This window comes from Aquarana catesbeiana, linkage group LG05 (assembly GCF_042186555.1).
Source record: "Aquarana catesbeiana isolate 2022-GZ linkage group LG05, ASM4218655v1, whole genome shotgun sequence".
In the NCBI taxonomy this organism is placed as follows: Eukaryota; Metazoa; Chordata; class Amphibia; order Anura; family Ranidae; genus Aquarana; species Aquarana catesbeiana.
Genome location: NC_133328.1, coordinates 164,695,442 through 164,712,503, shown reverse-complemented (window position 1 = coordinate 164,712,503; position 17,062 = coordinate 164,695,442).

The following is a 17,062-nucleotide window of genomic DNA, read 5'->3' as shown; positions in this document are numbered from 1 at the left end:
AGTGTATTTTCCCCTGAAGACAATCGGTCAGACAGGGACTGTACCTCCCACTTGACAGCTTGTAATTCTTGTTGATGCATCTCCTCTAGCCTGCCAATGAGAGACTCTATATCTGCTTTAGTCGGTAGGGCTCTGAGGAGCTCCCAAAGTCAGCATCCATACATAAAGTCAGGGGATGGAGAGAGGGACTTTGCAGAGTTGGATGAAAGACTGCAGGCATCTCTGAGAAGGCATCGGAAGCCGAGGAGGTGGAGAGAGAGGCTGGAGGGTTCTGTGCTTAAGAGGACTCGTGGTGAGAGCCATGTGGCTCTGCCATCTTGAATTCCGGGGAGGCCGACCAGGTTTAGATGAACGGGATGTACGGGTAGTTTTTCTCCTTGCCTTACGCCTCTTTGCTGAGAGCATACCACTGGAGAACGAGCAGAATTAGCCGGGATTAGGAAGGAAAGGATGGGAGCTCCCCGAACACACTTCTCTACATGGCCATATCCAGACCACGCCCCTATTTGCAGCTTTTTAACCACTTGCCTACTGGCCACTTTCACTCCCTTCCTGACCAGGTAAATTTTCAGCTTTCAGCACTGTCACACTTTGAATTACAATTTTTTATCATTGTTTTGGGATAGATAGAGCTTTATTTTGGTGGTATTTGGTGGTGCTAAACAAACAAAAAAGACCAACCATTCTGAAAAAAAAAAGCTTTAATCAATATCTCAATGAACACAAGAACAATTTCCAAATTTTAGACAAAACTGAGTTTTATAGAACATTTGTTTAGCTTATTACATGAAAGTAAGGTTAATAATATAACTTAGATTACAAAATCTTCAGTTTTATTCAAATTAGTTGATGCAAAAATGAATACAGCCCACAGCAAAACTACTACATCTAGTATTTTATTTGACCTCCATTAATTGTGAGGACAGCACCAAGTCTTCTAGGCATGGAATGAAGAAGTTGAGGACATATTGCAACATCTATCTTTTTCCATTCTTCATGAACGACCTCTTTTAGAGCCTGGATGCTGGATGGAGAGTGATGCTCAACTTGTCTCTTCAGATCTCCCCATAGGTTTCCCCGATTGTGTATCTGATCAAACTCCAAGTTGGTCGGGGGTGAGTCACCCAGCACTCTATGCAGGATGGCAACCGCCGTTTCTGTCAGGTCTTCTGCGCCGGAGGGTTCAGGGAGGCCGCAAAGCCCAGATTGTTGCAGCGGCTGCAGTCTTCAAAATCTTCCATAAGAAGCTGCAAGTTCACCGCTGCGTTCACATGGGAGTCTTGTAAGGACTTCAGAGCTGTCACCCGGTGCTTCGGGGTAGTGAGTGTATTTTCCCCTGAAGACAATCGGTCAGACAGGGACTGTACCTCCCACTTGACAGCTTGTAATTCTTGTTGATGTGTCTCCTCTAGCCTGCCAATGAGAGACTTTATATCTGCTTTAGTTGGTAGGGCTCTGAGGAGCTCCTGAAGTCAGCATCCATACGTATAGTCAAGGGATGGAGAGAGGGACTTTGCAGAGTTGGACGAAAGACTGCAGGCATCTCTGAGAAGGCATCGGAAGCCGAGGAGGTAGAGGGGGAGGCTGGAGGGTCCTGTGCTTAAGAGGACTCGTGCTGAGAGCCATGTGGCTCTGCCATCTTGAATTCCGGGGAGGCTGACCAAGAGCTTAGGAAGAAGCGCTGAATTTCCCCACCAGGTTTAGATGAACGGGATGTACGGATAGTTTTGGTGTTTCTCCTTGCCTTACGCCTCTTTGCTGAGAGCATACCACTGGAGAACGAGCAGAATAAGCTGGGGTAGGAAGGAAAGGATGGGAGCTCTCTGAACACACTTCTCTACACGGCCATATCCAGACCATGCACCTATTTGCAGCTTTTTAACCACTTGCCTACTGGCCACTTTCACCCCCTTCCTGACCAGGTAAATTTTCAGCTTTCAGCACTGTCACACTTTGAATGACATTTTTTTATCATTGTTTTGAGATAGATAGAGCTTTATTTTGGTGGTATTTGGTGGTGCTAAACAAACAAAAAAGACCAACCATTTTGAAAAAAAAGCTTTAATCAATATCTCAGTGAACACAAGAACAATTTCCAAATTTTAGACAAAACTGAGTTTTATAGAACATTTGTTTAGCTTATTGCATGGAAGTAAGGTTAATAATACAACTTAGATTAAAAAATCTTCAGTTTTATTCAAATTAGTTGATGCAAAAATGAATACAGCCGACAGCAAAAACTACTATATCTAGTATTTTATTTGACCTCCATTAATTGTGAGGACAGCACCAAGTCTTTTAGGCATGGAATGAAGAAGTTGAGGACATATTGCAACATCTATCTTTTTCCATTCTTCATGAACGACCTCTTTTAGAGCCTGGATGCTGGATGGAGAGTGATGCTCAACTTGTCTCTTCAGAATTCCCCATAGGTTTTCTCCGATTGGGTTCAGATCAGGAGACATACTTGGCCACTGAATCACTTTCACCCTGTTCTTCTTCAGAAGTGCAACAGTGGCCTTAGATGAGTGTTCATTGTCATGTTGGAAAAGTGCATGAGGACCAAGAGCATGGAGCAGGGGCATTGACAGGTCTACAAAAGATCTGGGGCTAGAGCCCATAGCAGCAAAGTAAAGAAAATCATACCCTTGGGCGGGCATACACATGTATATAATATACGTGTGTGTGTTTGTGTATATATATATATATATATATATATATATGTATATATATATCTATATAAACATTATATATTATCATTACATCAGGGTCACAAACCCCCCCTCATTACATCAGGGTCCCCAGAGAGACCCCCTTACATCGGGGTCACCAGACAGCTTGTCACGTTATCTGCCACAAGATGCAGCTTGTCACTTGTCACATCACCTGCCACCAGATGCGGATTGTCACATACAGAGCGGCTAGGGTATATAGAAGAGAGGCTAGTGTTTACAGAGAGACTAGTGTATACAGAGAGGCTAGTGTATACAGAAAGGCTAGGGTATACAGAAGACAGGGTTAGAGTATACAGAGAGTCTAGTGTATGCAGAGAGGCTAGAGTACACAGAGAGGCTGGGTATACAAAAAGGCTACGGTATACAGAGAGGCTAGGGTATATAGAAGACAGGCTAGGGTATATAGAGAGGCTAGGGTACATATAAGACAGGCTAGGGTATATAGAGAGGCTAGTGTACACAGAGAGGCTGGGTATACAGAGAGGCTAGTGTATACAGAGAAACTAGATATACAGAGAGGCTGGGTATACAGAGAGGCTAGGTATACAGAGAGGCTGGGTATACAGAGAGACTAGTGTATACAGAGAGGCTGGGTATACAGAGAGGCTATGTATACAGAGAGGCTGGGTATACAGAGAGGCTAGGTATACAGAGAGGCTAGTGTATACAGAGAGGCTAGGCATACAGAGAGGCTGGGTATACAGAGAGGCTGGGTATACAGAGAGGCTAGGTATACAGAGAGGCTGGGTATACAGAGAGGCTAGGTATATAGAGAGGCTGGTTATACAGAGAGGCTGGGTATACAGGCGCAACTGCTGTGTCTCAGCCAATCAGGAGGGAGAATCTCTGATGGCTCAGAAAGTCGTTGACATTTCTGGACAGAGAGGGATCTCAGGTAATTATTAGGGGAGCTGAGGGGGCTGCTGCACACAGAAAGCTTGTTATCTTAATGCATAGGATGCATTAACCACTCACGGACTGCCCACCATCGTTATACGTCAGCTGTTTGAAGAGGTATATCGTTGTTATGGCAACAGCCAACTACCATAACCCCGATATCCTCTTTTTCAGTGGGCGGTCCGCTTTCAGATAAAAGTGGTCTCTGCAGCAGATTCGCCGCAAGATCACTTTTATCAGTGGCGAGAGAGGTGCCCTCCGCTGCTTACCGGAGCCGGCGGCAGTGGCGAAGGCGATCGCGTCCTTCTGCCTGTTAGGTATGGAGATGAGTGAGGAGAAGATGGCCCCCACTCGTCTCCACACCATTGCAGGGCAGAAGCGACGCCAAAACGTCACTTTCGCCCATAGCTCTTAAAGCAAAAATTTTTTTTCCAAATGACATTTAATATATATATATATATATATATATATATATATATATATATATATATATATATATATATATATATTTTTTTTTTTTTTTTATTGTATTTTAGTGTAAATATGAGATCTGAGGTCTTTTTGACCTATGATCTCATATTTAAGAGGTCCTGTCACGCTTTTTTTGTATTGTAAACATTCCTTGTAATAGGAATAAAAGTGACACTTTTTTTTTTTAAGAAAAGTGTAAAAATTAAAAATAAAAGGTAAAATAAATTAAAAAAAAAAATTTTTTTAACCGGTTCAATACAGGGCATTTTCACCCCCTTCCTTCCCAGACCAATTTTTAGTTTTCAGCGCTGTCGCACTTTAAATGACAATTGCGCGGTCCTGCGACATTGTACCCAAACAAAATTGACGTCCTTTTTTCCGCACAAATAGAGCTTTCTTTTGGCGGTATTTGATCACCTCTGCGGTTTTTATTTTTTGTGCTATAAACCAGAGGTGGGGGACTCGAGTCATATGACTTGACTCGAGTCAGACTCGAGTCACCTGTTTGAGGACTTGCGACTTGCTTGACAAAATTAAATAAATGACTCGACTTGACTTTGACTTGTCACTAATGACTTGCGACTTGACTTTGACTTGGGCTATTTGACTTGCAATGACTTGCAATGACTTGGCACCACCCGTTCTGTGTCTTGGCCTAGGCAAAAGCCGCCCCCCCCCCCACAAAAAAAAGCTCCCCCCGAGTCCCGGCTTCGGGGTAGATCAGTATTTTGACTTAATTTGTGACTTGACCAAAGTAAATGACTTGACTTGACTTGCTTGACTTCTAGCAGGGACTCGACTTGACTTGCTTGCTTTTCGCCACAGTAACTTGGGACTTGCTTATGACTTGAAGGTTAAGACTTGAGACTTGCTTGTGACTTGCACATGTGTGACTTACTCCCATCACTGCTATAAACAAAAGAAGAGCGACAATTTTGAAAAAAACACAATATTTTTTACTTGTTGCTATAATAATTATCCCAGTTTTTTTTTAAAAAAACACATTTTTTCCTCAGTTTCAGCCGATACGTATTCTTCTACATATTTTTGGTAAAAAAAATCGCAATAAGCATATTGATTGGTTTGCGCAAAAGTTATAGCGTCTACAAAATACGGGATAGATTTATGGCATCAAGACGTGCCTCAGATGATGTCTTGATGACGAAACGCGTAAGGCGTGGTCACCTTGGTACGCATACGTCGCTCTAAGCTGTTGTTCGTTTACTTCCGGTTTCCGGCAGTTGGGCTGTGGAACGCACGCCGCTGCCTCGCTACTGTCTCGGCTATTGGCTGTTCACTAGCCGGTGGAACAGTGTCACTTCCCAGTTAGATACCATTCGTTTTACCTATTCGTTTTAATGTAAGCTGACTGGCTAAATAAACTTATTGGATTTACACTATGAGGTTCCTCTCTTCTCCATACATATGGATACGCTCTGGTGGACTTTTTTAAAGAACCAGCGGTGACCCAACTAGGAAGGAGATCGTGGAATCACTGAGGGGGACACCGATCGATTTCTGCCAGTGGATCTACATTCACATGCTCATTACCTCTGCAGGGGTTGGGCCTTTCGGTGAGTGGGGACACAATTGGGGGTTTCAGAGGAGGAGATCACATAACAACCACAACAATTCACACGGGATCCTTTGAAAGCAGAGACACTTCTCACAGATTTTTTCTTTTTTCTTTTTTCACATATATAGAACTTTATTTTTGTGTGGACATTTATACCATTTGGATCTTATTTTGGTTGATCTTGGAGCACTATCACGTCAATATCTTATTACACTGATTGATCCTAATTGTGCATTTTTTGGGAATATTTTATGCGTTTTTTCTTTGGGATATTTTAAATCAGCACTAATATTACGCACATATATATACATTTTTTATGTTCATATTACTATTTTTGGGTGTATGTATTTCTTTTAGGACCATTTATGCTCCAGCCTCACCTATATTTATTTGCACCTGATTTTATAATATTATGTGATGTTTTACACATGTGGCATTTGCACATGACACACTGTTTGTTTACTATTTACACATTTTTTTATAGTATTTCTCACATATTGTAGCATTATACTTTGATATACTTTTTTTGGGGGGTACTATTTCTATTTTTATTTCCATTCACTTTTGAACAGCGCCACATTCCCCACGAGAGTTCTTTAGTCTTTTGGATTTCACCTTGGTGTTTTTCCATTTTTTGGGGGGGCTGCAGTTCTCTTAAAAATACTGTCCTAAGCGCGGAATATTTGAGTTACTGTATAAATGTGACAGGCAGTGAAGGGGTTAACCACTAGGGGGACACAAGGGGTTAAATATGTTTCCTAAGGAAGTGATTCTAACTGTAGGGGGTGGGGACGTACATGGGGAGGAGACCGATCAGTGTTCCTCTGTACTGGGAACACAGATCGATCTCCTCTCAACTGACAGGACATGGATCTGTGTGTTTACACACACAGATCCACGGTCCGGCCTGGTTAACGGGCAATCGCGGGTGCCCGGCGGACATCGCGGCCGCCGGGCACACGCACCGGGTCCCGAGCGACGCGGCGTGCCCCCTAGACGGCCGGGAAGCCCAGGCCGTCATATGACGTCCACCCAGGATGGGAGATCCCATCTGTGGACGTCATATTACTATGGCCGGGTAGGGAAGTGGTTAAACGCGCCCTGTCCAGTCGAGTTTGCATGCAGAAGCAAAAGCATATTTGCGTAGAGCCCGCATATGAAAACGGTGTTCAAACCACACATGTGAGGTACCGCCATGATCATTAGCGCGAGAGCAATAATTCCAGCCCAAGACCTCTTCTGTAACTCAAAACATGCAACCTGTAGAATTTTTTAAACTTCGCATATGGAGATTTTTAAGGGTAAAAGTTTTTTGCCATTCCACGAGTGGGCGCAACTTTGAAGCGTGACATGTTGGGTATCAATTTACTCAGCGTATTATCATCTTTCACAATATAAAAAAAATTGGGCTGACTTTACTGTTGTCTTATTTTCTAATTCAAAAAATGTTATTTTTTCCAAAAAAAGTGCACTTGTAAGACCACTGCGCAAATATGGCGTGGCCAAAAGTATTGCAATGACCACAATTTTATTCTCTAGGGTGTTATAAAAAAAATATAATGTTTGGGGGTTCTAAGTAATTTTCTAGCAAAAAAAAAATGATTTTAACTTGTAAACAACAAGTTTGAAAAATAGGCCCGGTCTTAAAGTGGTTAAGATAAAAAACCTTCTGCCTTTACAACCCCTTTAAGTTGCCAGGAGCAAAGAAAAATACTAGTACTTCTGGAGTAGCATGTGACACATTACAAAATTCTCATGTGACAACACTGCTGCTTGGCGATGCGGTCAGGCACCTATCACTGTAGCATGGGGACAGGGAGAGAATCCTCAGCCTTGTGTGAGATTTGATTAGAATGACTTAATTTTCGCATTCTTACACAGGGCTTCCTATCTATAAGCCCAATGGGCAAGTAGAGCAGCGTTCTAGCAAAATTAAGGTATGTGCAACTAGGGAGGGAGACACTACATTGGAACTGTTGCTTTGCCTTGCATGACCAAAGCATAGGCCCATTTTACAGATACAGGGAATCTGGTCAGTAGTAGTTCTTGAAACCATACACAATACTTACAATTGGCCTAATTGTCAGCATATTTAAAAGTTGTTTGTGTGCTGAGTATTTACTGGGACTATATCATGTCCCTTCTTATTTTTCTGGGCCAAGACTATGACCTCTATTAGAAAAAGGACATTGTGCGACCCTTGGGTGAAATCCAGGTTTCATAGCAGTGCCTACTATTACAGCTCTACTGAATGTAACCTCTAGAACTAGTATGTGGCCCAGGCCTTGGATGACTGCTGACTTCAAACACTAGATTACCGTCTTAGTTCAGCATGTCCAAATAAGACAAGACCCAATAGTTTACTTTCTTTTGATAAAGTGTAAGTAGCTCTTATTTTTCATTACCAATATACACAAAAAAAATCTTTAGAATTGACCCAAAAGAAACAAAATTCAATTACAAGAAAAAGTAATAGTTTAGGATCATTTGTTTATACAATTTGATGTTGTATATATATTTTTTCTATATATTCTAGCAAATGTTTGCTTGTTCATGGATGGGGTGGTTTATGAAATTAGTGCAGGTTGCTGATTGTGGTAATTTTGTGCATGTGATTTGTTTTATGTAAGATATTTAATTTGTATTTTGCATATGTATGCGTTATGGAATAAATGTTTTGTCTGCTGAGACCTTTTGTCTAATGAGACAAGTATTATAATACAATGTTAAAGGAGAGAATGCAAGTCAGGAAATTTCTAACGCATGTGATGTGCAATATTACTATAAAACCCACTGTAAATCAGAAAATTATGAAAATGCAGCCATTGTAGGCATTAAGAAGTTTAGGAAGTCTCTATGACTATAATGTACTTAAAATTTAATGAAAACAAAAAAGAAGCCTTAAATAGGTAGAAAATTTTCCATCTTTGTTGAACTTTTATTTAAAAAAGTATCTCTCGTGACATGGTGAGCTCCTAGAGGTATTCTTGGGATGATACCTGTAGGAGCCTACTTTTTTAGGGGCACACTTTTGCTGATTACTAACAGATTATAAACAGTAACATTAGATGTTGTAACACTGAGACACTATTGTGAGACACTATTAAGGGTGACAGTTGGTAACAATATACAGTGACATCAGTCACTAGGACAGTTGGCAGGGGATTGGTAATATTGATATCAGTCACTATGAGATAGATCAAATACAGTGACATTAGCTAGTGTATTCACAGATAGGACAGACAATACACAGTCCCTGAAATTCATAAAGAGTGTTGCAGACTTGGTGGTGCTTTCACACGACAAATGTTGGTTTCCGTGACATATTTATGTACCTGTCAAAAATAGGTAATTCATTTGTTGCATAAAGGCATGGTGGAGGGAGGGGCAGCACTTACCATCTATATCAGACCCTTATCTAGGATTGTAGGAAAAAAGATCTGGTGTAGATAAAGGGAATCCCAAATTATGTAAACAAAGCAGCTGGGGATAGTTTAAAAGGGTGTGGGGTTTCCCCCATAACTCATACCAGGCCCTTCAGGTCACAAAAACAAAACAAAAAAATATGGCATGAGGTTCTCCTCAAAACCCTATGCAAAAAATCAAGAAAAAAAGTGGTTTAACCTTAAACTACGTAGAGGGTTCTTTACTGTAAGAGCGGCAAGGATGTGGAATTCCTTTCCACAGGCGGTGGTCTCAGCGGGGGGCATTGATAGTTTCAAGACATAGTTTACTGACATATAATCACAAACATAGGTTGGACATGATGGACTTGTGTCTTTTTTCCTTGTCAAAAGAAGTTTATTGAGTATACAATGTTATAAAGATACATAAAGTAAGTTTACAAGGATCTATAAAGTAAGCTCATTGTTTTACAGTAGGGTTTATATAGGTAAATATCATGAAATTTCAAATATTAAACATTGGGTTCACGTAAACCTAAATTAAAGATATATATCATTTCCTTAGTTACTTTTGTAGGTATTTAAATGATTTATACCTACTATACATATTGTTTACAAGTAGAGTGTATATAGGTCAAATAAATTCTGATAATGAGCTTTAATCGTAAGGTGGAGAAAAGGAAAGAGAAAGAAGAAAAAGGGTTGAAAGGTAGTGGTATGGTCCACAAGGTTGTCCCGCTCGTCAGTTTATTATTCTTTTTAGTTCTCTTTGAAGCCTTAGAATGGGTGTCTCTGTAAGTCATTTAATCCGTTACCATGGCAACAGGACAGAGTCATTGAAGTTTGACAGGAACTGTTGTTTTATCCAAGGATGCCAAAGTTTTTCAAATTTTGGAATTTGATTTTGATCGATGGCTACCATCTTAGCATGGGACATTGTATTATTCATTCTGTGAATTGTTTCTGCTAGTACCGATGTAGGAGATTTCCATGCCTTGGCCACTGTTTGTTTTGCAGCCGTTATTAGTTGGATCATAAGTTTGAATTGAGAGAGTGTTAACCATTCCGGTTTTAGATTAAGTAAAGTTAAATATGGATCTGGTTGTATTATTTTTTTAAATATTTTAGATGCAATCACGAAGACTTCCTTCCAGAAGGTTTGGATTACTGGGCACGTCCACCATATGTGTAAATATGTGCCTATTTCTGGGCATCCTCGAAAACAAAGAGCTGAGGTATTAGGTGAATATTTTGCCACTCTAGCGGGTACAAGGTACCAGCGAGTTAGGACTTTATAATTTGTCTCCAGTGCTAAGATGTTGGGTGAAGATGACTTAGATGTGAGCCATATGTTAGACCAGTCCGTGTCTTCTAAAGTTCGTCCCAGGTCCTCCTCCCACCTCTGAACGTAAGAGGGTCTATTAAGATTTGCTACTCCATATAATTGATTATAAAGTGATGAAATTGTACCTTTAGCAAATGGATCTTTTGTACAGATTGATTCAAAAATGGATAATTGGGATAATGGTGTATCCCCCTTTAGGAATGGTGTATAGAAATTTTTGATTTGGAGATATCTAAATATCTCAGAGTTTGGTAGATCATATTTTTCTCTAAGCGATGGGAATGAAAGGAATGATTTAGATGCTATGAAGTCATTTAGTGTCTGAATGCCTGATGTTGTCCAAGCTTTAAAAGAATTTGGGTAGATCCATGCCGGATAAAAGGCCGGATTTCTGATAAAAGAAAGGAGAGGATTGTGTGGAGATTGTAACTGATATTTGGTTTTTAGTTTATCCTAGAGAGATAAGAAGTGTTTAGTTATGGGATTATGAATTTTAAAGCGGTCTTTAGGATCAAGCCATAATAAATTTGATATTAATAGAGGGTCATTTTCTGAAGCCTCTATAAATACCCATAATGGGATTTCCTGTTTTGCATGGTATTTGGACAGACTGGCCAAATGTGCTGCTCTGTAGTAGTTAGTAAAATTAGGGTATCCCAGGCCTCCTTTATTTTTGGGAAGATGTAGTGTGTGTATAGGTATACGTGGTTTAGAAGAGCCCCATATAAACGAAGTTGCTCTTTTTTGTACTATTCTCAAAAAATAGGAAGGAATTGGAATAGGGAGGACTCTGAATAGATAAAGCAATTTGGGTAGAATAGTCATTTTGATTGCATTAATCTTCCCTATCCAGAATAAAGGAAGTTGTGACCATTGTTTTATTAGATTTGTGATCTGTCTTAATACAGGAGGATAATTGGTTGAGAATAAGTCAGAATGAGATGCTGTTAAATGAATTCCAAGATATGGGATTGATTTTTCTGCCCATGTGAATGGGAGTGCAGCCCTAGCCGGGATCAATTCCATGTTTGTGAGTGAAATATTAAGCACTAGGCATTTCTTAGGATTAATCATAAGGCCGGATAGGGCTGCAAATCCATCAAGAGCTGGTATTAAGTTAGGACCAGAGACCTGTGGTGATGATAGAAAAAGTAATATATCGTCTGCAAATATACATAATTTGTGTGTAATACCTCCTACTTCAATGCCAGTTATAGTTTGGTTTGTTCTGATGTATTGGGCCATGGGTTCGAGTATAAGGGCAAATAATAAGGGAGATAATGGGCAACCCTGTCGGGTACCTCTTTCGATATTAAAGGCTTCAGATTTGTATCCAGCATATTTTATATAGGCTTTGGGTTTATTATATAATGCTTTCATCCATGTTAAAAAGTGGGGTCCAAAACCCCATTTTTGTAATGAATATTGCATATATTGCCAGGATACTGTGTCAAATGCCCTCTTAATATCGAGAGATAGAAAACATAAAGGGATTTTCCGTTTTTTAGCAATATGTGCCAATAACACTGCCCTGCGTATATTATCGCCTGCCTGTCTATTTGGCATGAAGCCTACTTGATCTCTATGTATTAATTTTCCTATAATGCTATTGAGGCGTTTTGCTATTATTTTTGCTAATAATTTAATATCGAGGTTTAACAGAGAGATAGGCCGATAATTCACACAGGAAGTATCATCAGAAAGGGGTTTTGGGATCATACAAACAATTGCCATTAGTGTTTCTTGCCGAAAAGAATGTCCATCTAGAAGTTTGTTAAAAGTTTCAGTGAGAATGGGAGAGAGTATTTCTGAGAATGTTTTATAGTATAAAGCCGAGTAGCCGTCTGGGCCTGGTCTTTTGTTAAGTTTTAGGTCTTTTATGGCGTTAGCAACTTCATCTATAGTTATAGGCTCATCCAAACTGCTTTTTTGATTCTGAGATAACTCAGGTAAGGTTATTTTTGAGAAGAAGGATTCAGCCTCTGTAGGATTAAATTCATTGTTTGTCTTGTATAAAGTTGCGAGATGTCAGTGAAATTTATGGACTATTTTAACTGGATTACAAGTGTAAACATTTTTTGATAATTTAAAACGTATTGGTTTGAAAGATTTGTTAGTTGAATTTAATGCCCGAGCCAAATATGTACCTGGTTTGTTTGTATTCATGTAGAAATTGTGTTTGGAGCGTTTGAGGGATTTATCAACTGACTCAGTGAGAAATAGATCGTATTCCAATCTAGATTTTTCCAGATGAGATTTTGTACTCTGAGATGGATTATCTTGAAATGATATGTAGGCTGCATTAAAATTGAGTTCTAGTTTTTTTTGCTAGATTTTTGCGTTCCCGTTTAAATAATGCCATTTGTCTTTGTATTGTACCACGCAAGACAGGCTTATGAGCTTCCCACAGTGTTATTGGGGAGATGTCTGTTGTATTATTAATTGATATGTATTCCTTTAAAGCTTGTTCAATGGCCATCTGATGTAGTGGGTGTTTGAGCATTATGTCCGGTAAGTACCACGTTGGGTCATGCGCTTTTGGTATGGCTGAGGCTATAGTAGTGTATACTGCATTATGGTCAGACCACGGAATCGGAATTATATCTGATGCAATAATTTCTGGTATCATTCCTATTGTTAGAAAAATATGATCTATTCTGGTGAAGGTTTGATGAGGGTGCGAGAAATAAGTGAATTTCTTTTTCATTGGGTTACTTTCTCTCCACGAATCTACCAGATTGTATTTGGAAAGAAGTTGAGAAAAAGGTAATCTAGAGGTTATTTTGGATGGTGTAAAAGGTGATTTATCTAGAAATGGGAGGAGGAACTGGTTCGAATCCCCACACATTATCACTGTTCCTATTTTGTGTGTATTAATCACTTGTAATATATGTGAGAGGAATGGTGTAGGTTGTTTGTTAGGAGCATAGTAGGAAATCACCGTGATTGCTGTATCCATTATATAACCCATGAGTATCAGGTATCTACCTTCTGGGTCTTTAATTTCTGATGATAAGGTGAATGGTGTGGTTCGGTGAAATGCAATTAGAGTTCCCCTTTGCTTGGTACAGGCAGAAGCCGTGTAAATTTGTTGATAAAAAGGAGAAATATATTTTGGAGTAGAATCTTTGGTGAAGTGTGTTTCTTGGAGGCATACTATGTGAGCCTTCTTGTTATGGAAAGTACGGAAGGCTTTGGTCCTTTTTTGAGGGACATTTATACCCTGAACATTCAGGGAAAGTATATTCAGTGGTGCCATGGCAACAGATCAAATAGTTTTGACTTACTTTTTGTTATGCAGAGCTGACTGCGCAGATCAACCTGTGTGGACTGAAGAGATGAATAGATAGAAAAGAAACCAGTGAATTCTGGAGTAAAGACTTGTGTCTTTTTTCAACCTCACTTACTATGTAACTATGTAAATCCCCCCCAAAATCCAAACCAGACCCTTATCCTAGCATGCAGCCTGGTAGGCTAGCTCACCCACTAATGAAAAGTCTAGTCAAGAACTTGCTTTTCCTATATTAATTTTTCCTCCCGTCATCATTCTGTGCACTACAGCACAATTGAATGTCTACCTGTGCTGCTTGACCCTCCTCCAGCCTAAATTCTACAGTGCAGAGATTGAAAGAGGCTGATGCCAAGTCAAATTCAGGTACTTAAATTAAAGGATGTAATTATGAATAGCTGAACTCATTGGTGTATTTTATATCAGCCTGGAGTTCTGTTTCTGGGTCATTTATGGGTTATTGCTAAATGTGTAAATTAGGTCTATGTTTTGTTGTCATTTATGGGTTATTGCTAAAGGTAGGGATGAAACATATTTTCTGATATTACTAGAATATTCTGTTTTACAAAAAATTATAAAGAAGCAATTTTTCAGATAGCGAAAGCTATTAAAAACTTGTACAAAATACTTTAACACCTTTCAAATGGTTAAAACATATTTTTTGAAATGCAAGCTCCCTAAGTACCTAATTTGCAGCAGTCTCTTTCAGTCTCTGTATAGCAAAGGAGAAGTGCGAGAGGAAGAAGCAACACAAGGAGCCAATCAGTTCCTGTGCTGACAAGATGCAGGTTGACAGGAGGGGTAAGAAAAGCGACAAAGACAAAACTCTTAACTGTGTTGCTTCTCCTTCCCTTGGCTAGTGCCATGTTGGGGTGGGTCCATGATGAGCTGGGCTCAAAGAAAGGAGGTTGATTGATGCTGGCCATCAAACTAAGGACAGCGAGTGACAGAAAAACAAGATGTTGAGGGAAATCTCTGGATTGAAGGTGAATATTGCAGAAAAAGCTGGTTTTGTTATTTTATCATTTTATCTTGTCATTTTTACATACAATTCTTTTTTAATACTACTAATAATACATAATAAATTATTTGCACATTTTGCACAGAAGCAGCACAGTGAGAGCAAGAATTTATCTTTACCAATAGCTTCTTTTTTTTTACATTTGCAGCAGGTCACTTGAACAGCCTGATTCTGTTTGTTGCTTAGGATGGAAGTCTTTGATATCTGTATGGCGTATCTTACTCTTTCCTGACAGCTCAGAGCTATCCTTAGAGAAATCTTTTGCAGACGCTCCAGCTGCTCTGGAGTTCATCATCAGCTTTATACAGTGAGTGTGAACACTTTCTTTATGTTGTTATTTTCTGTTGCAAAGTCAATGCTTTTTACAGAAGCATAACTGTTCACAGAGGTGTGAAGGGAGTAACATTTTTTGAATGGTACCATTAGGGGTACATAGTTTTAAATTTACAGCAAAGAGATGACCATACAAAACAAAAAAAGCTGAAAGTGATACTGAAAACCTTGAAAGGTTTTGTTCTACACATTGTTCTTCTTGCATTTATAAGTACTCATTTTGTGTCTTACATGTTCTTCAAACACGTTTTGTTGCTAGTTTCATTCCTGACTTTGGACCCAAGTTGTCTGCTACGGTTTTGTTATACTCCACTGTTGTCAAATCCAATTAAATATTCTCAGAGATGTTTTTACTGGCACTTGTTAAATACAGTAATAATTTGTCCCTTGGGGGGCCAAGTGCTACTAGTGTGCCTCTTAAAGCCCAGTTGTTGTTGTTCGGATTAGATGCATTAAGCGCTTTACATACTTTATGCAGCGGTACCCCCGTAAGGGCTGCTGGTAGCTGTGGTCCGTCTGTCACCCTGCCCAGCCAGGCACACAATCTTCAAACACTCCCAGACAGAAAACAGTCCATGCACTTTATTTTTGCATTTTTATTGAGGGGATTAAACTTGGATGGGGACAGGGTAAATATAAGCTGCCCAGTTGATTGCTGAAAATGTAGGGACTGAACTATATACATCTCCAGTATATACAACTTCCTCCAGCACTTACTCAACTCTTGATCCCTCTCTCCAGCACTTTACTTGGCTCTTTATCTCACTCTCCAGGACCTGCTAGCACTGATATGCAGGGCTGACACCAGCTCAGCCAGGCCCAAAGCAAATGCCCTTTGCAGGCAGGGACCTCGGGCACCTGTGGTGTAGCAAAAATATAGGTATTCTCAATTGGCTGGCTGTCCAAGTGGCTACTGATCCCAGCAGCACCTCTTCAGGCCCTGCAAGCCCTCCTGACTGCAGCTACCTCTCTCCACTGCCCATGTCACCACAGCCCACTTCACTGCCTCTGCACCATCCCAGACTGCAATCCCCCAGTCCTCTCAGGCGTGCCTCCCCAGTCCTTCCTGACTGTGAGTCACTCACTAGCCCTCCTGGCTGAACTTGTAGTTCCTTCTGGAGATTTGCCTGGCAGTGCTCTCCTGCTGTCCTCTCCTTGCTCCTGTGCCGCCTGTCCATGAGACCTCCTTGTGTCTTGAGACGGTCCTGTCCACACCCGAGCCCAGTCCCAAGGTCACTCCCCTAGACTGGGGAGCTCCATCAAAGGCCACGACAGCCTAACACTCCATGTCCAGCTTCCACCCGAACTACTCCTCCCCCAGCTGGGCTGACCCTGAGTATTTAAGGCCTGCCCCCTACCAATCCAGATTGGGGATTAATCAGGGTTCCTCAGAACACTCCAGGCAACTCCACCTCTCCACTCCTCCTTCCTTTCCAGAAGATTCCAGAATGTTCTGGAAAGAAGTGGGAGGTCTCAGTGATGCTGCCTGTGAGTCAGCCTGCTCTGCCTGAGTCACTCTCAACCCAGAGCAAACAAACAGACAGGCTTGGCTGCTAGCCAAGCCTGAAATTTGCCCATACAGACAAAAACCTAACCACTACCACTTCTAGAACACTAAAGTGTTATTAATGTAAATTCACATCGGGCCCTGCCCTCAAGGAGCTTACAATCTGAGGTCTCTATCTCACACAAATATTAGGATCAATTTAGACTAGGTTTCAAATAACCTACCAGTAGATCTTTGGAGCGAAGGAGGAAACCCATTCAAGCACAAGGAGAACATACAAACTCCATTCATATAGTGCCCTGAACAGGATTTGGACCAGGGACACCAGTGCTGCAAGACAGAAGTGCTAACCCTTAACCCACTAAGTTTATCGTTTGTCATTTTTATAATCCTCTATTATCTGCAGCAGAAAACCCATGTCTTTGGAAGTATGTTGTGTGAATGTGCGAGTCTCTCTACAACAATCTTCTTTCCCCACTGCTGA